We start from the raw sequence: 27,896 nt of genomic DNA on the forward strand, positions 1-27,896 counted from the left end.
GCAATAAAAAAAGATAGGGTATTAATTTTTTTATCCCTTTTTTGTTTATCATCTCTCTCTCTCTCTCTCTCTCTCTCTCTCACACACACACACACACACACACTCTCAAAATAGGATATTAATTTGTCTTACCTCTTGCTCCTCCACCACGCCGATCGCCATCGTCGTCGCCTCTATTAGCCTTGCCGATCGCCGATTGCCGCTGCCATCAGTAGCCTTGCCGGTAACCGCCACATCTTCTTCGCTCGGTGATTTGGCACGTGATTTCTCTTTGCTCTTTTTCTGGTGTCTCTTTCTCTTATTCTCTGTTTTGATATGATGACAAAAATTAGTGAAGAAAACAAATTTCGTTACTAAATAAGAATAATCCATGAGGAATTATAAATTTTGTCACGTATAATAAAAAAATAAAAATAATAGGTGACGAAATTTATTTCTGTCAATAAACACTTACTTTTAGGTGAGAAAAAAAATTATGTTTCCTCACCTAATTTTTCCCACTAATTTTTTTTGATGGCACCAAAATTTTGAAACTTTTGGTGAGAAATTTGTTTTTTCACTAATTATAAAATTTTTCACTAATTGTAAAATTATTTGTGAGAAATATATTTTCGTCACTAATAATTTTTAATATTTTTGAGATGTTTTGGTGAGAAAATAATGTTGTCACCAATTTTGGTGAGAAAATTTTGATGTATTGAGCGACAATGACCAAAAAAAAGGGTATTAATTTTTTTTACCCCTTTTCTGTTTATCATCTCTCTCTCTCTCTCTATGTGAAAATAGACACTACTAAAAAACAGTTAAAGATCACACTTTGACAAATAAAAATATCTCACTTTTATTAGAAGTGTGATAAAAAAAAATTAGATTGATATTTTAATCACAATTAATTTGATTGAGTGTGATAATATTTATTTTTTATGTCACTTTTGAATTAAGTGTGATTATATATATTTTTTAATCTCACCTTCTAAATGTGATTATATATAATTTTTTAATCATAACTTCTAAATAAGTGTGTTGAATATATATTGCAAAAAATTAAATTCAGAAAATTCAATTAAATTTCTAAAAAAATTAATTTTCTTTTCTTCTTCTCTCTTTTGTGACTCTTGCCCCCCCCCTCTCTCTCTCTCTCTGCGAGAATGATAAACACCTCATGGGAACGACCTTTGCATCTCCTTCTCTTCCCTGAATTCGGATCCTCTTCCCTAATAGAGACCCACCCTCTTCGCCATAGACGGTGCTTTTCATTTCCCTTACAACCCTTCGAAACTCATTGGCTTGGGAAAGACCTGCAATTTTGGTAAGGTTCTAAACCTAGAGTTTGTTTCTTTTTTTTCTTAAACCCTTCTCTTCTTAAATTAGGGCATTTGATTAAACTATTTGGATTTCAATTCAACGATTTCTGGTGGGGGGTTTTGAATTAGGGCATTTGATTCAACAATTTCTGGGTGGGGGGTTTTGATTTTTTTTTTTACATATATAAAATTCTTAGGTAGTGAGCTTTCCCCCCCTGCTTCTCTTTTTTTTGATATTTAAAAAAGAAAAAAAAAAGAAAAATCTAACAGACACCATGCTTAGTGAGCATGTTTGTTTTGAGGGATAAGAGGGTGGGATTGGACTATTAGTCCGGACTAATAGTCCATTGTTTGTTTGAAAAATTTTGCTCCGGACTAATAGTCCCCCCGGACTATTAGTCCCACAAACATGGGACTATCCTATCCCATGGGGGGTGTGGGATAGAAACTTTGGGATTGGTATCCCATGGGATTATTTTGTGAAATGTCTATTTTACCCTCCATGCTATTACTTAGTGAACAATTAGAAAAGAGTAAAATAGTCTTTTGAACATTTATAAATTATTTTTTTAGTGTTGTTAATTTAAAACTATCTATTAAATAAAAAATTTAAATTATAAATTATAAATTAAATTTAATTAAAAATAATAAATTATAAATTATGGCCTTATAAATTAAATTTTTTTAGTGTTGTTAAAAAATTAAATTTACATATTAAATAATTTTTTTTAGTATTGTTAATTTAAAATTATATATTAAATAAAAAATATAAATTATAAATTAAATTTATTTAAAAATAATAAATTATAAATTATAAATTATGGCCTTATAAATTAAATTTTTTTAGTGTTGTTGAAAATTTAATTTATATATCAAATAAAATTATTTTTTTATTGTCGTTATTTAAAATTATATATTAAATAAAAATATAAAATATAAAATATAAATTTAATTTAATTGAAAATAAAAAATTAAAAATTGTGGCCTTATAAATTAAATTTTTTTAGTGTTGTTAAATTATAAATTATAGATTATAAGGGTGAAATAGTCTTTTGAACATTTATCCTTATCCAGTCCGTCTAACCAAACATTGGATTTACTAAAAATAGTCCAATCTAGACATCTAATCCCATGACTAAACAAACATAGGATACAAATCCAATCCAACCAAATAGTCCCGGGACAATGTATCTCGGGACTAACAGTCCGATGGATTACAATCCCCCCTTATCCAGTCCGTCCAAACAAACACACCCTAAGATTTGTCTTTTTTTTTTTATATGAGTTTCAATAGTCTAAATGGGAATCAAGTTTTGAAATGGGTTTGAAATATGCAAGTGTTCTCTAACCTTGTCCAAATCAATTTTATGTTTTTGTTTTTGTTTTTCCAATTTTTTCATTATGTAATGCAATCTATAATATCTATGAAGTTCACGTCTTCTTTTTTGTAGTTTTGCACCTTAAATGTTTATTTATTTACTTCATTGAACTTCAATGTAATGGCTTTCATTTTCCTGCATATTTCCTATAACTACAAAGGATTTTGCACCTTAAATGTTTATTTATTTACTGTGGTATATGATTTGTTTGGTAGTAATTCTCCATATGGTATGTAGATTCAATCATTTCACTTTTTATTTGATTGCAACATTTGTCTAATCTTTTTATTTTGTTAGGATTTCCCCTCTTGTTTGTGACAGGAAACATACAAGAATTCTGCATGTCAAGTGTTTGAAGATATTTCCGAGAGATAACCCATCAACCCAATGTTGTTGAAAAACTTATTGTATATTAACCTCTTATAAAATGACTATTCTGTTTGTAATAGAGCATAAAAGTTTTTAAGAATTCAAATGAGATATTGTAAAGGGAAGGAAGTGTCACTACAAGAAATTAGTCTTTTAGAGACTAATATTTAGAGACTAAGTAAATTTGGTCGCTAAAAATAATCTTTTAAGAACAAATTTAAACATATGATAATTACTTATAAGATTGTAAAAATAACTATTAATATTCTCACTTAATATTTACATAATTTTTTTAGACCAATAAATTTGGTTGCTAATATATTATTATCATCTTTAAGGACCAAATATTTTCGTTATTATCAATTAAAAACGTTTTGAGACCAAATATTTTTATCATTTTAACGATTAAAAAGTCAGGACCTCACTTCAGCCCTAACTTGTTCATTCTCTCTTCAACGGGTTTGCTCAATCTTCAGCCCTAAAGTTGGGAGCTCCAAGGCATATTGGGAGCTCAATCTTCTTCAAATTTTGGTGCCCCTCTTTCTCTCTCCGCAATCGATCCCCGTAATCAACCTGTAAGAGCTCCAATTCGAACTTTCAATTTCTGATCGTAATCGATCTCCGTAATTGACCTGTAATAGCTCCAATTTGAACTTTCAATTTCTTATTATTCCATAGATTGAACTTTTTTTGTGCGTATATATATATATATCTTAATGCGTGTTAGAATTGAAGAATTCTTTACATAGATTGAACTTGTGTGTGTATATCTAATCTAATGCGTGTTAGAGATGAAAAATTGTTTTCTCGCACAGTTTGATCAATATTGTATTTCGTATGCTGTTAATTTGTTGTTTTAGTGAGTTCCAAGGTGTTACACTATCATTTTCTTTTTTTGATTTTCAATTTCTGATTATTACATGGATTGAACTTGTGTGTGTATATATATATGGCCTTCTTCTCTGTTTTCTCTCACTAAGAATAAGAATGATGAATGAATCGTCTCTCACTAGGCCATATGTATGTAGTATTGCTATCAAACTCTTGAGATTTTAATGACAATAAATTGCCTACTACTCAACTAATGACGGTAGCAGTAGGAATGATGATTTTTAAACTTCTAACAATTGATCTTAAACATTAGGAATGAAAATTTTTAAACTTTCCCCTCTTGCGAATCACAAGAGTTAATGTCCATGCTAGTTTCACCTCCATTTTCCAATTTTTGGTTATTCATAAATTTCTCATTTACGTATTCTTGTTTTTTTTTGGGCTGCTTACAGGATAAAGATGTGTCTAGTGATATATAGAACATTAGAATCGTATATGTTTTTGTTGTTATTTTTCAAGCCTCTTAGTATTGCTTTTGAGACATTACAGGTACTTTTATTGGGAAGTCTTTTCATTTTCATAATGGATAGATCTATCTGTAGATCATGTAACATTTTTCCCGTGGAACATATAATAAACACAGGCTGAAGGTTCTTTGGTTTGCAAATTGTTTTTTGTAGGCTATTGTGATTCATGGTTTTCAATTGCTCGATATATGGTTCCATGATTCGGCAGGGAACAACACAAAATGCCAAAGGTCCAAACTCCTTGATATATCAATAGCAGGTAGTTTGCGAACTTTTTTTATGTAGCCATGTTATTTTGCTGTTGTGTTACCAAGTGGTTGGGGGTTCTCATGCTTTCTGGTCCCGTTATTCATTTTCTCCTTATTTTCTTATAGCTTCCATTTTTTTTTGTGATGCATTTATTTTGCTGTTTTCTTTCTTCATTCCTTTAACTCAGTATTCCCTGTTCTTTAAAGAAGATGTGTTTTGTGAAGCATGGCACTGTGTAGTTTTCTTTCTATTCTTTTCCCTTTTCCCCCCTATAAAAATAAAATTATTTGAATAAACAGGTAAAACATGTTAAGCCAACTATGTTACCATTTTTTTCTTGTCAACTTATATCTCATAAAAAAAAAAAAAAAATAGTGCTACATTTATTTTGCTGTTTTCTTTCTTTCTTCCTCTAAGCCAGTATTTTATGATCTTTAAAGAAGATGTGTTTTGTGAAGCATAGCACTGTATAGTTTTCTTAATTTCTTTTCCTTTTTTTTTCTTTTCTTTTCTTTTTTTTTTCCTTCCTATAAACATAAGGGGGTTTGTTGCTTGGTGCAATAGTAAAAGCTCTACAGGACCTTTTTACCTATGCCTAGCCTGCTCAGTTAGTGTCAATGTCAAGAAAATGCACCAATCTCTATCTTTTTTTCTTAAAGGTTTATATGTTTGTGATTATTTTAATTTGACATGTTTTTAGTTGGTGGGTTGTCTTGGCAATGTTTATATGTTTATTAATTCTTTCTAAGACCATGGCTTTCCACGATTCTTGCCAATCATTCGTTTTCTATTGTTATTGTTGATGTTGTTGCTAAAGACCAAAGGTACCTCTGATTGTTGTTGTGGATTGGATTTGTCATTATTGTAACTTAACGAATTTGAGTGCAGGTTCATTTTGTGAATGGAAAGGCATTCTCATACGGACCTTGGGTTTTCTTCTGGACATCATGACGTTATTGATGGCCCTCTGTCATTATGTGCATATCTGGTGGCTTCATGGCATGAAATTTCATCTTGTGGATGTAGTTCTTTTCCTAAATATATGTGTAAAGTTTCTTGCTATTTTTTTGTAGCAATATATTGACATTCATTTGACTTGGACTTTTCAACATTATTATTTCATGTTTATTTTATTTAACACTTCATATTATTGACCAGGCCTTGTTAGGTGCAATTGTAAAACGTATCAAAGGATTTATTAGGTTGAAGATAGCTTTAGGCGCCCTTCATGGAGCACTTCCAGATGCAACACTTGAGGAGATTGAAGCATATGATGATGAATGTGCTATCTGTAGGGTGAGCTTGTTAGCTTAGTTTATTCTCAATTCCCTGTTTGATTTTTTGTTAATCTCCAAGTTGTTTGACGGGTGGGCAAATGACAGGAACCAATGGCAAAGGTGAAGAGACTATCTTGTAAACATCTTTTCCATCTAACCTGTTTGAGATCTTGGTATGATCTATGTTGCTTGTTACGATCTTGGACCCCCCCATCATGAGTAGAGAGGAATTTGAAGCTCGGAAACCTGATCTATGGAGGAAGCATACAACGGAATCTATTGCTGCAAAGGTACTATCAATAAGCATCATTCCTTATTATCTGTTATTATTGCTTGAGTTTTTGTTCCTAGGAAATTTAGCAAGAAATAAAACTTAAAAAGTTTTACTAGCAATAATGCTTCCTCATATTTATATCTATCTGTGGAAGTGGATATCAGATGCTACTCTGTTTTTGCTGCATAGTGTGAGAATGCTGCTTCGAGTTTGTAGAAAGCTACTTTCTGCAAGTGCAAATGTTGCCAAAGGCTTCATAGATTCTAATCATGCCATTAATTTAACTAGGCTCTACAATCCAAAATTGAATCCCAATCAACAAGGGTCCATCTTGGGCCTGTAGGCCTGCAATGAGTTGTTCACATGTGCACAACTACAATGACAGAGATCCTAATCTTCCACTGTGGTGTAGCTTAATTAGATGGTAGTTCATAGATTGAATTCCTTTGTTTTGTCATAAAGGGGTCTATGCCATTGAGTCGTTTACATTTTGTTTTATTGCCAAAAACCTAAGACTAGCTTGACAAGTGACAATAATGTGAAGAGATAGTTATTCGTAATTGCTTTTATGTGTTGCACTTTGTACATGAAGCTGTCCTTTGTTTTGTTACATGTCTTTGGCAATCCTATGTAAAGCACAAATAGAATCATTTAGAAACACAAATATCATTTAGCTATAACAACCACAACTAGCTGAGTCAAATATCATTTAGAAACACAAATATCATTTAGCTATAACAATCATTTAGAAACACAGATATCATTTCGATAAACCTGTTGCATCCACCTCAAAGCTCCTGAAGAAACTTAGGACCTATTTAGGTATATTGAGGCTAATATTTTTCTTTTTCTTTTCGTTATCTTTCTTTCAAAAACTTCTTTTCATATGAAAAAACTAGTCTCACCGATTATGTACCATTTTTACTTTTAGTCACCTATATGAATGAGTATTTAGATGAAGCCTTGAAATCATTGTTGACAGAATAGATGTATGATAATATTAAGATTTTACTAAGCAATTGACAAATCGTGATGAGTATTACGTAGTAGAGCTCTTCATGACTAGGTAACTGTCTAATGTTTGTCACATTTTTCTTCTCTAGTATCAATGAAGATGAAGGAATTCCAGGCAGGAGCAGATCGGGCAGGAAGGGTAAATTCTGGTTTTAAATAATTGTGTTCCTTTCTACCTTAGGGAGCTTTGGTGTTTGTGATGCTGACAACAAGGAGTCCCAAAAACCTACCAATTCAGTGTTAAATTGCCAATAACCATATTTTTTGCTTTCACATTTTGAACACAACGGCATGGCATACATTCAGAGAAATATGTCCTCAAAGATGTATGTATGCCTGCATTTTCTTTCCCTCCCTAATCACACCATTGAACCCACAAACACACCATCTCTAACACCATCTCCCACCAATCCCTTAGGATACATGTTTGGATTTTGATTTGGATTTGGAACTGAGTAGGGCTTTGCAAATCCCCCTCAAATCCATCATCCAAACACAATATTAAAGAAAACCAACAATAGAACAGAGGAAAACTATTCCCATTACACAAACAAACAACAATAAGCCCTACCCATTAGCTATCATTCTCTTCCGGTTATGAAACTCCATAGATGGTGTCGTTGGAAACCTGTCTTCCACTTCATTTATAGAAATATGAATTGTACTCTAAGCTGAAATTATGCAGCATACCTTGTAGTTTTTATTAATCAGTTCTATGACACTGAATTATGGGTGGCATGAGTATCCCTAAAAGTTATCCTAATACCCTATTGTTTTTCTCTGATAAGGAGTTTCTTTTGTTTTTTCTCTTTAAAATAATTTGTGCCAGTCAACTATTCTTTTGATGCCTTTCCAACAAAGTTGTGCATTTCTAAATTGTGATATTTTACTTCAGAATGTGTGAATTTAATCTATTATTTGTTAACTTATCTATATTGTCCTTATCTTATTCCTATAGGTACAGTGTTTCAGTTCTTTGATTTGAGTTAGGAATAGATTCTTAAACAATATGATGTTGGAGATGCATGTGTAACTCTTGAAGATCCTCACACTGAAGACCTCAGCCAAGAAGTTAGAGGCTTCATATTCTCTAGAATTCTGGTTTGTTTTTGAAAGTCATATTTGCCTTAATTGCAATTCCATTTCAAAATACTTTTGGTCACATCCATAGCTGCATTAATTGCTGATCTTTCTCTCTATACATGATCTACATATATTTAGCAGATGTTGTATGTTTACTAGAGACCATTATAATCTTTTATTTTCTGGATGGAGAATCTTTTTTGGCTGAAAACTCAAGTTTGAAAAATGTTTTCAAGCAATCATGAGTGGACTTTTGTTCATTCTGTAACAGCCTATCACATAATAGGAAAATAAAGTTCTGTTTGCTCAGAAACAGATTCTTGATAGCAAAGACGCAGACACTTGGCACGAACATGACACAACATAGATATAAATACTAAAACAAGACATAGACATGGCGACAACATTAGAATAATGAAAATTGCGTATAAACATGGGAATAATTAAAAAATGTCCATTACATACTTGAGTTGTGGCAGCCATGTCTATGATGCCAGTGTCTTGCATTTCTTCCTTTATCTATTTATTTGAATAAATGTTTGGGTGCTTTTGGGTATGTTCATCCTTTTAATAAGGTTGTTCGTATGGCTACAATTGTTGCCTTTGTGTTTGAGTAAGTGTTAGCCGAGGCCCCAAAGTTGCAAAGCATATTTAAATAATGTACACAACCAAGAAGTATCTTAAGTCTCTAGGTGTGTCCAAGTGTAGGTATTGAAGCAGTGTTCTACATGGACACTGCTTATTTGTGTCCGTGCTACTAAGACTATAGTGGGTTGCTAAATGGTATGGAGAGTCTAATTTAACTATAAGTAGTTTGACTATTAACACTTTTTGACAAATACTATATTGACTACTATTATTATTTTTATTGTTATATTTAGTAAGACAAGAAAATTGACTATCACTAATACATAGGATACAGTTACAGCATGGAAATGAACTTTTTTCAAAATAGAGACAAAATTATGTGTTTACTCTCGTGTATTTTTGCTAGGCAGTGTTGGAGTTGCTCTAAGTTAGTGATGTGATTAATAGGAGCTTGCCATGTACAAAGAAACTTCTGGTTGTTAAGTTAGACTCATTGTGTACACAATTTGTATTGACATGGATAGAAAGGTCTATACAATGTAATTGGTAATATGTTAATATTTTTCTTATTTATTTTCTTTGCAGATTGGTTTTTGATGACGTTTGGAAGCATACTTGCAAATCAAGATCAAGTGTTGAATTATTTTTTTTACTGAACTAATACTTAGTTGTACTTGCAAATCAAAATTGAATGTTGATTTTTTTTTTTTTGGACTCCACGTTAGTTCATTTTGGGATTTGCTTTGATGATTTTTTTATTACACTTAATGGATTATTATTAAAGTTGTTTGATGGATATATTTTGATTTATAATACAATTGTTTAGTGAATTTTTTTGTGGAGTGGTGTATAAAAGCTAGTGGATCTCTTAGCACATTTAAAAGGCTATTGGGATATGAGCAGGATATTTATGAAATAATAATTTAAATTGAAATATAAAATATGGAACAAGTTTAGTGATGAATTTGTTTCGTCATTTGTACTTGTTATTATGACAAAGTGATTATTCGTCACTAATAAATATTTTTTGTGACAAAATTTATTGCAAATTATACATGAAAGTTTTCATTGATTTTGTTGTTTGGTGACTAAAAATTTCGTCACGTATATAAATTCTTGTTACGAAATATATTTCGTCACCCATTTGACTTTTGGAGACAAAAAATTTCGTCACCTTTACATCTTCCTGTGACGAAATTATTTCTTCATCAATGATCAACACGTATGACAAATTTATTCGTCAACTAAAATTATAAATATGGTACTGAATAATTATTTGGTGATGAAAATGAGAATTTTTGGCAACAAAATCTTGTTTTATTGGCGACAAAAAATTTCGTCACTGAAGTAATTTCATTGGTGACGAAATTATTTTTCGTCACGGTGGTTTTTAGTGACAAACATTCAATGACGAAACTGGTGACAAAAATATTTTCTCACAAATATCTATAGTGACGAAATTAGCTCTTTGAAGACAAAAAAATTTCGTCATTCAAGACCCAACTTGTTGTAGTGGTTGCAACAAGAAAAGGAGCATCACCAGTGGCCAGTCAGCCATTGCCACTGGCCGGCAGGCCACCACTGTTGGACGACACCTCTTGTTGGTGGCCAGCCGGCTACCAATGAAAATTTGGCAGAAAGCTTGTCAAGTAAAGCAGAGTTGATCTGAAGAAGGAGGACCACTGCATGGAGTGTGTAACCGAGGCAATTGGAAGCAAAACAACTGGCGTTCTTCGGGTGGAAACCGAGCATGCATTGGGCATCCCTCGCCTCTCGAGGCCTTTAGTTAACTTGCTTAGTTAATTTAAGTAGATTAGTTAATTAATTCATGTTGTAATTAATTAGTTTAGTTGCTTTGTAAATAATTAGTTAAGTATTTAGCTAATTAGTTTGCTGTATAATATTTAATTAGTTTAGATAGTTAATTATTTAATTGTTTTAATTAACTAGCCTAGAGTAAGCTTGTTATTCATTCGAAGTGTTGTAATAATTAGCTTAATTAGCTAGCTAGTTAGCTTTATTCATTCGGACCCTTCTTTGCAAGGGGCGTAATGTTGTAATAAGAGTGCGTGCGTGTGTGTATGTTTTTCAACCCCACGTCTTTCTTTCTTTTATTTAATCGCTTTCAATGGTTAGATTAGAAGCATCATATTTCAAATTAGCATGCCTTATACTTGCATCCATTCATTTGTATCGCATGCACCGAGGCTCGACGCATCATTCTAACTGCATTGCCATTTCAATACTTATTTGAATATGTGTTTAACCGCATGTTATCAAATCGATTCATATGTCATATTAGTAGTCGAGCGTATTAATTGTATATTGCATGTGTTGCATTAGACACTTAACATAGTTAGGAATCATGCATATTTCACTAACTCATATTTTGTTAGCTTGGAGTACTAGGCGAGTTTTTATGCTTTAGCATACTGGCATAAGTGTGAATGTTGCCATGTTTAGCATGCTTGTCATGAGGCTACGTGCTTAAATGCTAAATTGCTTGAATGCCTGTGGATGACGGCTTGTTGCTTGAATTGGAATGATTCAACAAATGTGCGTTTTAAGCCCACTTTGTTGAGTGGAAAACCCATTTTAAGCCCACTATGATTAGTGGCAAATCCGAACTATAGGGCTTTCTTTCAAACCTTCCGAAAGGGGGCGCAAAAAAGCTGAGCTACAGTTTCTGGTGACTCTGCTGGGGATTTAGAGAACTTGACTCGAACTCATGATATGTTATTTTATCTACACTTATGTGTTTTTTTGCATTTGCATTTGCATCGGTGCGCCTAAGTCACAGTGTTTGCCATCTGCTATTCCTAAACGATTTGCTGGAGGCTTGCTTGGAAAAGCTTGCCAAAAGGCTAACCGGTTGCGGGCTCTGCCACGATGGGAACGCAACCCTTGAATCTGGACTACCGCTGTACCATTTGATCTACCTGTCACTTCTTGGTGTTAGGTGTGAGAGGTATATTAGGTAGTCTTGCTGAGGTACCCTTTTTGACCTGCATATCGGAAGCCGTAGAGACTGTTCCAAACTAGGACAGGTTGCTCACCCGAATTCAGGATTGTGTGAAACACTTTGCTTGAGTAGTGAACCCTAGTTCCTGACGAAACTACGACAGGGTGACCCTACTCCATCATAGGAGTGTTTTGGCTCTCACTTAATTGTTATGTGCTTTTAGAGTGATACTCTACAGGAATGTATGTATCAGCTGCAAGTTTGGGCATCAGTTTTGGGGTAGAAATCAGTGTTGAGTGCAGTTCTCCAGCTTTTGATTACAACTGTGTGTTGTTAGTATCTGAGTCGATGTGCTGTGCGGTTTTTGATTTCTGCTTTCCTTTGCTTTATTTCTTTTTCTGCAAAAGAGTTTTTCACCATTGCTTCAGATGATTCTGTTACCCCCCAAGTACTTTGGACCTGTGTCAGAAAGATTTGTAGATCCGGGGATCTTGTCAGGGGATAGCCAGTGTTTGTTTCACTCCCACTAGTTACCAGACGGAGGAGGATTAGGCAGAATTCAGTAATCCATCGGTCACCTTTTACTTTGCCTACGCCTAGTCAGGCCCAGTCTTCTACTTCTACTCCAGAAAGAGAGTATTTGCCAATTTGAATAGTTGAACATCCCCTAGTTAGCATGGAAGATATGTTTTGTCAGCTCCAGTAGACCATTGAGACTATGCAGCTAGATGTTGCCCGCCAAACTGAGGTCACAGCCCGCCAAGCTGAGGTCGCAGCCCGCCAAACAGAAGTGATAGATAGGCTTCAGCAACAGCAACCCCAACCGGCAGTAGCCTCTGCATCCCATGCACCCCCAGCAGGTATGCCGGTACCCAGGTTTACAATCAATGTCCAAGAGAATATGGGCATTCTGGCAGATCCGATCCCACCTCAGACTTCCAAAGCACCTGTTTACAAAATGGAGACGCCATTTGAATTCGAGGTTGACCACACTGCATTAAAAGTTAACAAGCTAGAAAAACTCTTCAAGCGGGCGCATGGTGTGAATTCAATCCCTGATATTGAGGATGGATACATAGACGCCGCAATGACTCTGCCGGACAGACTCAAGATGCCGCATATAGACCGATTCTGATTCGACGGCTCCGGGGATCCTATGGTCCATCTACGGTTATTCTCTAATATCCTACGACCAATGGGTCTCACCAGACTTCAGAAGTTATCATTTTTTGGTCGGACCCTATCAGGTATAGCAGCCATCTGGTACGCAAAGTTAGAAGACTCCGTGAAACAAAATTGGGAGGAAATGGCCGAGACCTTCATCGCGCAGTACTCCTACAATACCCAGATCGAGGTCACTACCCGTGATCTTGAAGTGACCCGTCAAGAGCCGAAGGAGGGCTTCTCGGACTTTGTGACTCGGTGGAGGGCTAAGGCCTCTATGATGACTATCAGGCCGTCTGAAAAGGACCAAATCAGAATGGTAGTCCGTAACTTGCAAGGGAGGTTATTATAGAAGATGATAGTCTTGCCTTTGTTTACATTTGCTGAGCTTCATGAAATAGGGGTTCAAATTGAGGATGCGATAAAGCAGGGACTGATCGACAATGAGAAGGAACAGCCCAATAGGCCCTTTACACACAACTCCAATGTAAACACGAGCAGTAGCACTTTTGCATGGCCTTCGGATGTAAACATGGTCAACACTACACCCAAAACTGCTAACCCATTCGCCAACACTTCTAACACAACTCTGCAAACCTCAACCGGCCAGGCCCGATCTCAAAGGGTCTTTACTCTGCTCCACATGCCTTTATCCAAAGCCCTAGGGGTCCTGATAAAAAAAGGGACATCTTAAACCACTAGAGCCCCGCCCTCTACCCAATCTTCTCCCCTCGAGACACAACCCGGCCAAATATAGCATTTTTCACCAACAGCACGGTCATGATACTGATCAATGCTATTGGTTGCGTCATGAGATTCAAGATCTCATTGACAATAAGGTGATAGCACCTCCCGAATAACCCAACGTCACTACAAATCCTCTCCCACAACATAACCAAGTCCCTCCACCCTGGCATATAAACCTCATCCATACGCTGGCTATCCCTTATGACCCCAGTATATACATCACTCCTTTTCACCTATCTAAGTCGGCGTTGTTCATCCATGAGAGCATGGACTTGTGCATGATGAACACGTCTTCACTTCAACGTGAACCAGTGGTGGTGACAGTGGAAGATAAAGGAAGGTCAGCCTTGGTGGAGAATAATAGTCTATTGCCTGAGGGTTCTGAGGACTTATTTGAAGAGGTGTGCAACCCGTGCTGTTATATTGTTCCAGTAAACCAAGTTAAGCTGAAAGTGGTGTTGCCGACTGGGACGGAGGTCAGTGTAGTTCGAGAGGATGGGCCAAATCAGGGATTAGATGATCTAGCCGACCTAGAGGAAGACATAAACAATTTGCAGTTCTTTGATGAGGAAGATCAAGGGGACGTACACATTGATTGGTGCAATCTAAATGGATCGACAGACAATTCTGGGTGGCTAAGTGATGAACCCGATATAGATGAGGGAACTGAATTGAAGCTGAAAAAACAGAAAACGGGAACCACTATAGTGGTCGGAATGGCCAAAGACAAAGGAAAATTGCTAGAGGGCACCGGTGTCAAGAATTTAACTCAAGAATTGGGCGCCGTGAGCATCGCTGATACAGAGCAAGAGGCCTCGTTGAAGTGGTTTGAAAAAGAAAGGGAACAAAACAAATAGGAAGCTGAAATAGCTCACACCCTATGGGGGATGTTTCTGCTGAGACAACACTTAGACCGGAATCAGACAATTGCTTGTCGGTTGCTGGAGGTATATGGTGGGAAGATGATGATCTGCATCTTGTCCACACTGACGAGGATTGAGGTGAAGACCTTCTTGACAACACTTGGTATGTGGAAAAGGTAAACCATATGACAAGAAGTGGCCGATACTTTAAACCACCGCATCTCAACCTAAGGCATCCGGGATGGATAAAGGGGTAGAGAAACAGAAGGAAAAACAGTTAGAGGAAGAGGTTGTGTTGAAACAGTTAAAGAAGATTCAAGCTAACATATCTGTCTGGGGTTTGCTTATGGCTTCGCGAATGCACAGATAGGCTGTATTGACAGCAATGGATAAAGCTAAGTTGTCCATCGATACCACCCTGGAACAACTGGTAGGATTAGTCTTCCTAGGAGGCACTGTGCCAACTTTGACCTTTTCAAACAAGGAATTACCGCCAGAAGGCGTTGCACATAACAAGTCTCTATACATATCCATAGAGTGCCGAGAAAAGTGGATACCAATGGTATTGGTTGACACCGGGTCAGTAATTAACGTCTGTCTTTGTCGTACGACTTATGCTATTAGTCTGAAACTGGCCGATTTTGTGCCTACAGCCCAGATGATTCGGGCGTATGACAATACAAGTAGAGAGGTAATGGGGACAGTACAGAATAGAGTACAGGTAGGCCCAACTCAACAGAATATCGAGTTTAATGTCCTGGATGTTCCGGCCACTTTTAATGTACTACTTGGGCGACCCTGGTTACACCAAGTGAAACTTGTCTTTTCCACCCTCCATCAAATGCTGAAGTGCCCCGATGGGAAATGGGTAGCCATAGTCTTCGAAAATTCATCTATACATCTTCCGCCAGAGGTCACTACACCTGTGCTGGAGATCGTGCAAGGCGAAGAGGATGTTTTCCTTGCTGGGTTTACCTTGGCTGAAACCCGAGCAGTGCATAATATTTTGGCCATCAATGAGGACTTGTATGTTAGCGCCCAATCTGTATACCTTATGAACAAGCTACAGCACATGCCCAGAATGGGACTAGGAAGAAATGGCCGGAAGGGCGTCACTGCATTGGCTGATGTGCCACATAATCTGCATGCCTTTGGCCTTGGCTATACGCCCACCAAAGAGGACTGGGTAAGGAAAAGGAAAGAAATGGCAGGAAGAGCCAAAGCTAAGTAGACCGGGAAGCGCTACGAGCTTGTGTACAGACCAATTCGGGAAACCCTGAATGGTCATTTTGTTCGGGAGCGTGAAGACTTCCCATTTTGTGGTTTCCCCAAACCTTGCTTCAACTCTGAGAAGCAACAGGTTCCTGGCTTTGAGATTTTCTTTGACTTGTAGCTGCAAGAGAGTGATACAAAGGAACAGACTGAACTAAATGCTGAGGCTGCAAAAAGCACAACAAGTGATTCTGACAGCAACAAGTCTGAAATAGGAGCAGCACTGACATGTCTCTTTTTGGATCCTCAGATCAACTTAGAGAGCTTGGGGGATAACCTGACCGTTTCCATGATCAGAGACCAACTGGATGCAAACCCTTCTAGCAGCATCTTGGATGCATCTGATGCACAATCCCTCATTTGGCAGCTGGAGGAGGGCTACTTGTCTAGTAGTTCTGAGTTGGGTAGTGAACTAGAATCTGATTCCACAGAGTCTGTAGAGTCGAAATCAGATTTCGGTTCTTCTGAGTCTGGGTTCGGTATTCCTTGGGTTGATAACCCAAATGCCGAGGTCTTGTCTAGGTCGTCATTTTCTTTTTCTTTTGAGTCAGTTGTAATCGAGGAACTAGATGAGCTAGACCTTTTGAATGAGAATGCCACTGCAGATTCTGAGCATTTCTCTGTGCCTCTTGTTTATTGTATTGATCATGATTTTCAAAATTTTGATGAAAACGATGAAGAAGGAATTTCTGTAGTTTTGAAATTTTGATTAATCGGGAGGAGGAGAGGTTTGCAAAACCCCTTGCTGATGAAATCATTGCTATTAATGTGGGTACTGAGAAGGATCAACGTCTGGTTCAGATCGGGTCCACGTTGTCTTCGGAGGAGCGCGAGCGCTTAGTCACTTTATTAAAAGATTTTAAAGATGTTTTCACGTGGTCCTACGAAGACATTCCTGGAATCGATACTAAGATTTTACAGCATCGGATCCCTCTTGACCCCGAGGCCCGACCCATCAAACAGAAGTTGTGGAGAGTACGCCCGGATTGGGCTTTGAAGATTAAGTAGGAGGTCACCAAGCAGATAGATGTAGGATTCTTACTAGTATCTGAGTATCCGACTTGGTTGGCCAACATTGTCTTAGTGCCAAAGAAAGATGACAGAATTCAGTGTGTGGACTTCAGAGATCTGAACAGAGCCAGTCCGAACGACGATTTTCCTCTGCCACACATTGATGAATTGGTGGACTTCACTGTAGGCCATGCATTGCTCTCCTTCATGGATGGATTTTCTGGGTATAACCAGATTCTGATGGCATTCGAGGATAGAGAGGAAACTGCTTTCACTACGCCGTGGAGAACCTACTACTACAGGGTGATGCTGTTTGGGCTGAAGAATGGCAGGGCTACCTATCAATGGGCTGCAACCAAAATTCTACATGATATGATCCATAAAGAGGTCGAGGTGTACGTGGACGACATGATTGTCAAGTCCAACGAAAGAGAGGCCCACTACACCGCCTTGAACAAATTTTTTCAACAAATCAAAGAATACCAGTTAAGGTTGAATCCACAAAGTGTACTTTCAGCGTAACAGTAAGGAAAATGCTGGGTTTCTTGATTACACAGAGAGGTATTAATGTAGATCATTCCAATCAAGGCCATCCTAGAAATGCCATCACCAATGATTAAAAAGGAGGTGCAAGGCTTTCTGGGTAAAGTGCAATTTATAAGACGGTTTATTTCTAAATTAATCTTGACTTGTGAACGACTATTTGGTATCTTGAAGAAAGGAAAGAAATTCCGATGGGATGATCGATGTCAATTCGCTTTTGAGCAGATAAAGCAGTGCCTTCAGAATCCAATCGTGTTATTAGCGTCAAAGCTGAGGAAGCCCTTGATTTTGTATCTATTAGTAACGGACACAATGATAGGATGCATGCTTGCTCAAGAATCTGAGGATATGGTGGAGAAAGCCATCTATTACCTGAGCAAGAAAATGTTGGATTATAAGATCCGTCACACTTTGCTAGAAAAAGCTTGCTTAGCCTACTAGGAAGTTGAGGCACTGCTTGTTAGCTTACTCCGTAATTCTGGTTTCGAGATTAGATCCCATCAAATATCTCTTTGAGAAACCAACGCTTACGGGTAGGCTAGGTCATTGGTTGCTCATTTTCTCCGAATTTGATCTGAAGTATGTTACTCGCAAGTCTATCAAAAGGAGAGCGGTAGTTGAGTTCCTGGTAGATCACCCAGTGGAAGGGGATAAAGCGGTAGAATACCTGTTCCCAGATGAAACTATTCTGCAAGTCGAGGAAAAGATCTGGACAATGTACTTTGACAAAGCATCTAATCAGTACGGTTATGGAATAGGGGTGTTGCTGATAGCACCCGACAATTCCCATATACCCTTAGCCTTCAAACTTCGGTTCAAGGTATCTAATAATGAAACAGAATATGAGGTGTGTATCGCTGGTTTGGAAGCTGCCCTGGAACTAGGGGCAAAAAGGTTGGATGTCATTGGGGACTTGAACCTAGTTGTGTCTTAAGTGAAAGGAGACTGGAAGGTCAAAGAAGAAAAGATGAAGATTTATCACTAGACCCTGGATGTTCTGATTCCTAAGTTGGAGAAGCTAACTTTTACGCATCTACTAAGAGAGAACAACAGGTTTGCTAACGCTTTATCAACTCTATCTTCCATGATAGACATCTCGTTTGGAGTCCAGATGCGTCCGATCATTATTGAGCAGAGGCATATGTCGACTTACGAGTCTATCGCCCTAATAGATGAAGTGCAAGATCAAAACCCTTGGTTCTATGATATCTGGAACTTCTTGGAAAATGAGGTTTATCCACCAGGAAAAATGCCAAAGGTAAGAGGGCAATACGGCGGATGGCCGTTCAATTTATCATTTGCGGAGGTAAACTGCACAAGAGGGGTTATCTAGGAATGCACAAGTTTTGTGTCGACGCAGAGGAGTCAAAGCGCCTAATGGAGGCCATCCATGGGGGAGAGTGCGGAGAACACATGAACGGAGTAATGTTAGCTCGGAAGATTCTTAGGCAAGGTTACTATTGTTCTACTATGGAGGAGGATTATGTCGGTTTTGTTCGGCGATGCCACAAATGCTAGATTCATGCAAATCGCATGAACATTCCGCCGTCGAAGTTGTACATCATGACTTCACCATGGCGTTTCTCAGTCTAAGGAATCGATGTCATTGGCGCAGTCACGCCGAAAGGGTCAAATGGGCATGAATACATTCTGGTGGTAATTAATTACTTCACAAAGTGAGTGGAAGCTCAGTCTTATGCAATGTTGAAGGCAGCACATGTGGCTAAGTTCATCCAAAACAACGTCATTTGCCGTTATGGAGTCCCAAATAAGATCATATCAGATAATTGCTCCCATTTCAAGAAAGAAATGATCGACTTGTTGGAGAAATACAATATGGCTTTTCATAAGTCCTCCACATACCGGCCGCAAACCAACAGAGCTGTTGAGGCCACCAACAAGAACATCAAGCATATTTTGCAGAAGATGGTTGAGACCTACAAAGTCTGGCCAGACAAATTACCATTTGCACTCTGGGGTTATAGGACTTCAATTCGAATATCTATTGGGGCAACTCCTTACTCTCTTGTTTATGGGATGGAAGCTCTTCTACCAATCAAAATAGAAGTTCTGTCACTGTGGGTTATGGCTGAATGTCAGATAGCAGAGGCAGACTGGCGGCAGAGCAGGTTCGAAGAACTGATGCTGTTTGATGAGAGAAAGCTGAAAGCATTGTACCATGTTCAGGGTTATAAACGCAGGATTGCTAAGGCTTTTAACAAGAAGGTTAAGTCCAGGAATCTCAAGGAAGGGGATTTGGTGCTAAAAGACAACCAAGCTCCTATTCATGACCCTAAATGCAAGTTCAGACGTAATTGGACTGGTCCTTATATCATTAAAACTATCTAGTTGAGTGGAGCTGTTATTCTTATGGACTTGGATGGCCTAGAATTTTCCTAACCGATCAACATGGACAAGTTGAAGAAATACTATCCCTGAAAGGCTCGCTAGGCCAAAAACTCGGAAAGGCGACCTAGGCAAAAGTTAAAGCACAAAAAATTGGAAATAAAGAAAAATTGAGCTCGCAAGGTTGAAAACTCTAAAAGGCAGCCTTGGCAAAAGTTAGAGCGTAAAAGGAGAGAGTTAATACTCGAGTGAACCCAAACCGAACTATGTAAGGCCTGATTTCCATATTTGGGATACGTAGGCAACTTTATTATGAAGTTCGGCCGTAAACACCTGCAACTCAACTGTCCTCTCCATGTGTTTGATCAGATTATCCTTGTCCATTCTTTATTTGGATGTTCGGTTGTGATCCTCTCAAAGAGCTGGTTACAGTGCTGAGCAGTGTTATTCAAACAAAGGGCAATTGTGATATTTGGATTCAGGGTTGTACATCTCAAGGATAGATTCCGTTCATGTCAAGTGGTGATCCTTATCGAAAATGGTTTTGAAAAGTTTTGATAAAAGTTGACTTTGCTCAAATTTTACCTTTACAACTTAGACCATTTTTTGTCCAAAAGGAAAACTTTCAGTGCTCACAACTTTAATTTCATCGATTTCAATACAAAGTTCTCTAACTCTTGATACAAATCAAAGCTGCTTTTATTACATGTATAAAACTTGAAAAGTAAGATCAAAGTAATAAACTTGGGGCATAGCTGAGTCAGGTGTTCCTGCGTCCCCCACTTGTATTTGTGGAAGCCTCTAATGCCAAAGTGGGCCCGAATTGTGCCTCATCTTCGAGCCAAGTCAGGCACTCATTAGAAAGGGTGCAGCTGAAACTAGGGACAAAAGCCAGAAGTTCTCTCGTCCTCCAAGCAGTGAGGTACCTAGCCAAATGTGAACCTTAGATTGGGAATGAAACTGGGTACTCTACCCCCTCTTCTGGGCAAGTCTGATCATGTCCAAACTGACTCTGAACCGAAACAGAAAGTAGAATGCATAGTGTGTTAGGCCAATCAATTGAATGCCAGGTTGCCGAGCCATGCTGTAGCCCATTTTGATCAGATTAAGCCAGGGGCAACGCTAAGCAATGTCAGCAGCAGACCTGTTCCACATCCAATGGCACCACCATCCTTCATTCGGAAAATCAACTAGCTGTTGGCGGAAAAAGTATGCTCGGGCTGAGTATGCGGGACAAGAGTCCACTACCTTCAGCTTGTCCATAAGCCATATCTGGGGAGGGATGAAAGAAAAGAGAAATTAAAGAATAGAGAGATGTATGTTGAGAGAAAAGTGAGAAAAGGGTTTTGAGAGAAAAACAAAGCATGAATGCCGAGTGGTGTGAGAAACATATATAAGAAAGGGTGGGAAACATTACCTGAAGAAGTAGTGGACTTCCTGCAAATTTACTTGGCTCTTGTCGGTGAAAGGCGTCTAAGCCTATCAAAGTCTCGGCCAACACCAAACCAATGCAACTCTTGCCCTCTTTCAAGCCTTGGGCTATTTCGATGAGTCAAATGCTAGATTTGTCGAAACTAGGGGCAAGGAGGAAATGTGCTAGCATGCACAAACAAAGGGCGTGTTGTCGAAAACACCGCCAAAGACGGTTACCTTGGTCTCCGGCATCAGAAAATTGATGAATCAAACCGGGAATATCCAGCTCTCCATTGTGAACTAAGGATCGACCTTCGTGAAGAGTGAGCCCGCACATCCTTCCCAAAGCTTGGATGTGACCAAAATGGGGCTGAGGCAAGATTCCTCATTGCGCTGGGACTCCATTAGCACTTGAAATTCTTCGGTTGTCGGGCATATCTCTTGTCCCCCAAAGCTAAAGACAAGTGTAAATGGGTTCCAACACCTAGCTGCGGCATGAAAGAATGGAAAACAAAGTGGAAAACGGCTCAGCGGGAATAGTGCATTTACGCCAAAACCTCAAAAATTCACCTTTTCCGAGCCATCCAAAGTTGCAATCCAATCTAAGAGTTTTTCAGCAAGAAATAGCTCCGTTGGTGAAGAATTTACAACTGAAATAAAAAAACTACGAGGTCCAAACCTTTTGTAGAAGATAAGGTAGTGAGTGAAAGCTAATTATCAACAATCTAGAGGTTTTGCGCATTGGTGGTCGGCCGACCACCACTAATGGCCGGTAGGCCACTCTTGGCGGTCGGCACACTTCCTCCATGATCGGCATGTGGCTGGCAAGTCCTTCAAATGGCCGACAACTGTCTTGTTTGTCCTGCTATCCCCCTGTGTGCTGAGAATGCTGGAAGCATGTGTTTTGTTCTAACTCTTTACGCATTCTAAGGTCTTGTTTTGAGTCATTTTCAGTTTTAGCAAGCTGTTGAGTTGTATTTGAGTTGTTTTGTTTTGTTTATCGAGTTATTTTATTGTTTATCGAGTTGTTTTGTTTTGTTTATTGAGTTGTTGCTATTTCGATTATCGAGCTGTATGTTGTGTTTAAAATTTTAATTGTTGGTCGGTTCGTTACCTGATTAAGACTGTTGTGGCAATACAAGTATTCAGTTTTCAATATCACGTTCAATCTCCATTCCATGCTAAATGGTGCTCATGATGTAAAATACAACACTTTTTCAAGGAAAAATTGGTTTTCATTCCGATCATAGCTGTTTTGTCTTACAAAAATGCAAAACAAGTTTTTAAAGCAAATAAAACCTGTCTGAAGCTGTACAAAATGCTAACACTACTAACAAAAAGAAACTATGCAAAAATACAAGAAAATCAATGCCAGCTATCTCAGGCTTAAGAGGCCCTCTTCGTCTTCTTCCCAGGCAGGGACTTAGAGCTGTCTCCATTTGCACCGCTGTTTGACTCAGATACCGAATCGGAACGGGAATCGTCGCCGCTCTCTGCTTTGGAGCCTGGCTCAGCATCACCTCCACTCTTAGATCTAGAGTTGTCACCATCTCCACTCTCAGAGAACTCAGACTGTAGACTCTCCCCCCTCCTCAGAGCCACTGGTCTCGGCATTGTCATCACTCAGCACTGGCTTTGAAGGGCTCCTCCGGCCTTGACCACGGCGTCCTTCTCGGCTATGTGTTGGGGGCTGTCTCTCTCTCCCCTCTGCTACTGGAGAAGGTGGTGATGGTGTAGGCGCGACTGCTGCCGATGGTGCTCTCGGTATGGCTGGAACCTGAAAAGATACAGTATTGACACATCAAATACAAAGTATAGTTGCAGATGCAGTATGATAAAAATTGTGGAATGCAACGAGCCAGATACTGTGCAAGTATAGTAAAGTGTGTTAGTGCAGCATAGCAGTGTGATGTGAAAAGGGACAAAATGCATACTGTGAGATGAGTATCAATGCTTCAGTCAGAATGCAGTGCACAACAGTGTGGAACATGCTAAAATGTGGGTAGGAAGTAGGAGAAGAATACCTGAATGTCGTGGAGACTGAGTAGTGCCTCCGTTCTCAGAATCATGCTCTCGAACGAGGCTACTAGCTCGAACAGTCCTTCAGTGTACCTTGGGAGTGCCTGCTAATGTATTGAGAATGATCAATATCCGGAAGGAACAAGTGTCAGAAAGAGAATGGAAAAAATTGGAAAAAAAGTGATACATACCGGAGGTGCGTTGTGAGCTCAAACATATCTATGCCCAGCTTCTGCTGGCTCAATCAGAAACTGATACGATGTCCCGGCCGGCCTCCAGCATGTTAGTGTGGTTGGGATCTCTGGCTAGCCAGTAGCCTATCCAGCAGAAGGAACCCCTCTAGCCCTGGCCCTCCTCCCCCGGGTCCTACTCGTCTAAGGGACATCTGCTGCTCCACTTGCGCGAGCATGAGCACCCGTCAAAGGAGGCATCAGATGTGTCTGGATGAATGTCACATAATCTCCCTCCCCAAGGAAGTAGTTGGCGTCCAAGCCCCTGGTAAACTGAATCATCTCCTAGAAGGAGAGACTCTTAACAGTTCAACAAGTAGAGGAAGAAAGGCAGAGAGAGTCACATATTGTTTAACACAAAATTTGAGCTCACATCCTCAAATTGTGACCTTATTCAACCAAGGGCTGACAACAAAAGCATATAAACTTACAAATTAACCCTTTGATTTTGGAAAGTAAAACCAGACCTGTTTCATTAATATGGTAGATATCATATTACAAAAATTATAAAATTTATTAATTTACATAACAAAAACTTACAATTCTTCAAATAACAAAAACTTAAAATTTCCTCATTTGAATCAAAGATACACAAAGAATTGGAAGTCAATACAAATAAAGCTACAAATTATCACATGTTGTCTTGGTACCATTACTATGGCTCATAACTTTCTCTGCTAACCACATCTAAACAAAGAGATATGTAGACCTATGAACCTATATCTTTGGATCATAAGCAGTAATGCAATTTAACATAAGTAAAAAAAATAAATTTTTAGATTTGAAGAAGAAATTAAATGTCTTTTTCAATTTAGAAGAAATAAATCCTTCTTTTAAGATTCTGAGCATATCAGTTGAGAACACAATAATACAGCCCCTAAGGTTGTTCATAAAACTAGAAGAAAGCATAGCAGTAATTGAAAGAATAGCCAATGACAACAATTCAAGTGCTTTTCTTTTCCTGGACAACCAACTCATGAAAAATATTAATGAAGCAAACATCTTTAACAAAGCTCTACTAATAGCATGAGTTTAATCTTTCTCATTAACATAGCACATTCCAAAGACAGGTTTCAAGAAGACAAAAAGGAAAGGGAAAAGGAATAGGAATACAACCTTTAGAAGGGAAAAGGACGAATCTATCTCAGAGAAAAGTAAATAAAACTGACTAAACTACTGTTTTTGTTTACCAAACACAGGTTTCATCTATTTATTCATGGCAGACATGTCTGTGATCAATACGCATAAATGGGGAAAAATAGGAAAGCAATTTCAATTGATGTTTTTTTTGCTAAATGAAATCTTTAACTAAAACAAAAAATAAAAAATAAATTAAAAAAATGGGGGCCAAATTGGAAAAAAAAAAAAAAAAGACTAAGAAGAGGGTATCAAACCATTTCACAGTAATCAGAGAGAGAAGAGAAGAAGAGAGAGGGAGAGAGAACGAGGTAATAACTCGTACAATTTCACAAAGCAACCAAAAAAAACCCTAAATCGATGTGTATATAAATATATATCTATATAACATACAAAGGGTATGAAATCTTACCTTTTTTATGTAGATCAATGGAAAACAAGGGGCCAAATTGCACGATCAGCTGCGATCTTGGAGATGTCGAAAAGTTTGTCATCGGTCGCCAGAGAGGAGATGAGAAGCAGAGAGGAGAGTAGTGTGAGAGGAGAGGAGATTAGGGCAACGGGAAAGAGGGTATATATCATGGCAATTTTGTAATTTTCTCAATTTTGGAATGGCACTTAAGTCATTTCAGCCCCCCCTTACCAGCTGCCCCGTATAAGTCAAATTTCGTTAAGCAACCCCCGAGCTGCTTTCGAAAATAAGCTAAAAATAGCTTCACTTAAGCTATAAGTTGTTTTGATAAGCTATGCCAAACACTCTAAAATAGCTTAATATAAGCTAAAAGCTTAAATAAGCTGCTTATAAGTTGTGCCAAATAGGGCACATAATATACACTCAAAAAAAAAGTGTATCATATGATATTTTTTGGTGTATTATATGACCAGTTATGATTTTTTGTGCTTTTTAGTTATGATCTATTATAATAATGTTGGTTATTACATAGGGGTTGTTTGGTAACGTTTTTGTTTTTAGTTTTCAGTTTATATCTACAAAAATTTTAAAAACTATCATAAAAACTTGTTTGATAATTTTTTTTAGTTTATAAATAGTTGTCTCACTTTGTAAATTTGAGGAAAAATTATAAACTCAAAAAATGAGTTTACATTGGTTTTTAAACTGAAAACGGAAGCTGAAAAAGACGCGAAGGAACAATATTAGTAAGTTGGTGCCATGTTCGAAATTGGGTAGAAGCAATTTTCAAGTTCCAAAATACAACGGTAATATCAAAAGTTATCTCTCTCTTGTTCTTTGTGTTTCACCGAGAGCTTGAAGACTTGAAGATTTAGGTCAATCTCTCTTTCTCTTGGTTCTATCTCTCTATCTTGCTTCTCTTTCATCATCATTATCATCATCATCAAATGGAAGTGAATGCTTGAGATTTGGAGAACACAAAGATCAACAGATCAACAAGCAGAGAGTTGATTTACACTTGCTTCTTGATCAATGCATCGATCCACCTTGGGACCTCTCGACGAAGCTCTTTCGGCAACCGTAGAGTCCGACACCTTCTTCGCGAGTTCAACCAACTCCACTAGCTCTCTCTCCATCTCCATTTTCAGATCCCTAAATCATAACAAACACCAAATCAAAAAATAAAATAAAATACAAATCAAATCAAATACACACACATACATATATGTAGAACAAGCACCAAAGCACATCAACTTTATCCCAAATTCCAAATCACAAAAGCCAGAGAGAGAAATTTAGTAGACCACTTTGCCCTTCCAAAAAAAAAATAAAAATCTTAGTTGACGATGATGAGAAGGAAGAAGACATCGATAATGAAATAGAAGTGCTTTATAACTCTGGTGGTCCTCCGGTTCAGGCTGTAGATGACGATGAAGATGATGATGAGGATGACGATCTGTTCACGATCTCAGATCTGAAGATGAAGACGTTGCTGACGATGGCGGTGACAGCAGAGGACGGCCACAGGCGACTGATTAGTGTGGTGGTGTCAGACGCGGTTCGTCGATGAAGAGGTTCCCAACATTGACGAATCTGACGACTGAGATGCGATCAGAATGGTTGGTATTATATCAATATGGTTATCTATGGTTGGTATTGTATTAATATGATTATTATGGATACTTATTATAATGTGTATGATCCTATTGTCATAAATAATAAAAAAAAATATATATATATATATATAAATATTTTAAACATGTTCTTTAGTTTATGTTTTTAAAATTTTTCAAACATTTTTGTCCAAACCAAACGCGTTTGTAATTTATGTTTTTATAAAAATAAACAAAAATCAACTTATAAAATTTTTGTAAATATAAACCAAAAACATAAATATTACTAAACGCTACCTTAGCTTGTGTATTTTTTATTTTTTATTTTATCAATATATTTTTCAATAGTTTTAAAGTCAAAATAGAAAAAATGTGCATATTTTTTTTTACATATTTATTTTTTAATTCATGTAAAACTAACCATTATGTGGACTTTATTTCATAATGATTTGTTATGTTAGCTTGCTCGACATTTGCATCAACTCCTTGATGATCACCTGCAATTATAATAGCAAAATCTAATTATATATATAATTAAAAATTAGCAATAAAATTAAGTATGAAAAATAATAAAGCTATTAATAAAAAAGTAATTTTAAAAATAGTGCTGGTACGAGACCCAATTTCAGAATGAGTTTGATTAATTACATCAACAGCTCCTTCATGTGCACCTGCATTTTGAATAAAAATGCCATTCAGTTGATTTCAGTTTTCTGAAAACTAATTTTTTTTTGTTTTTTTTGTGTTTTTTTATTGAATTTTTTTAAAATTTTAAGCAATTTTTTTACTTTTTTAGATGCAGCTTACTTAGATATATCTAAATAGTAAAATATTTTTAAAAATTAATAAATACACAAAAATACGAAAATATATTAAATTTTTATATTTTTTGGCATTTAGTGTATTTTTTGAAGATTTTTTTTACAAATATTATATACTTTTTAAGTGTATTTATGTTAGGTATGTCTAAAAATTAAAAAAATTCATTGAAAATATTAAAATACAAAAAATAAAAAATAAAATTTTTTGAAAATTATTTTATGAAAATCAGAACCAAACAAACTGATTAGCATTGAAAATAAATAAAATAAAAGGATAGAAAATTTCACCAGCATTATATATAAAAATAATAATTACAGCAACAGCTCCTTCATGTGCACCTGTATGTTGAATAAAAATGCCATTAGCACTGAAAAAAAAAAAAAAAAAAGAGAGAGAGATAGAAAATTTCACCATCATTATATATAAAATAATAAAAATGTTAACAAA

General features: G+C 37.2%; 2 long non-coding RNA genes across 3 annotated transcripts; one reads left to right on the forward strand and one right to left on the reverse strand.

The window, feature by feature from the left end:
• The first annotated feature begins 1,144 nt into the window (after window positions 1-1,144).
• LOC114268447 (uncharacterized) lies at window positions 1,145-6,665 on the forward strand. Of its 2 annotated transcripts, none has more exons than XR_014366003.1 (4): window positions 1,145-1,309; window positions 4,564-4,669; window positions 5,818-5,955; window positions 6,042-6,665. It is a non-coding gene; the product is annotated as an uncharacterized LOC114268447 (long non-coding RNA). The 2 variants fall into 2 exon arrangements; XR_014366004.1 differs by having other exon boundaries at window positions 4,619-4,669.
• Window positions 6,666-23,911: 17,246 nt separating this feature from the next.
• Window positions 23,912-26,707, reverse strand: LOC145824477 (uncharacterized). Its single transcript, XR_014366002.1, has 2 exons — window positions 26,236-26,707; window positions 23,912-26,166 (listed from the first exon to the last, which is right to left on the reverse strand). It is a non-coding gene; the product is annotated as an uncharacterized LOC145824477 (long non-coding RNA).
• Window positions 26,708-27,896: the final 1,189 nt, after the last annotated feature.

This window comes from Camellia sinensis, chromosome 4 (assembly GCF_055761805.1).
Source record: "Camellia sinensis isolate YWXY chromosome 4, ASM5576180v1, whole genome shotgun sequence".
Lineage (NCBI taxonomy): Eukaryota > Viridiplantae > Streptophyta > Magnoliopsida > Ericales > Theaceae > Camellia > Camellia sinensis.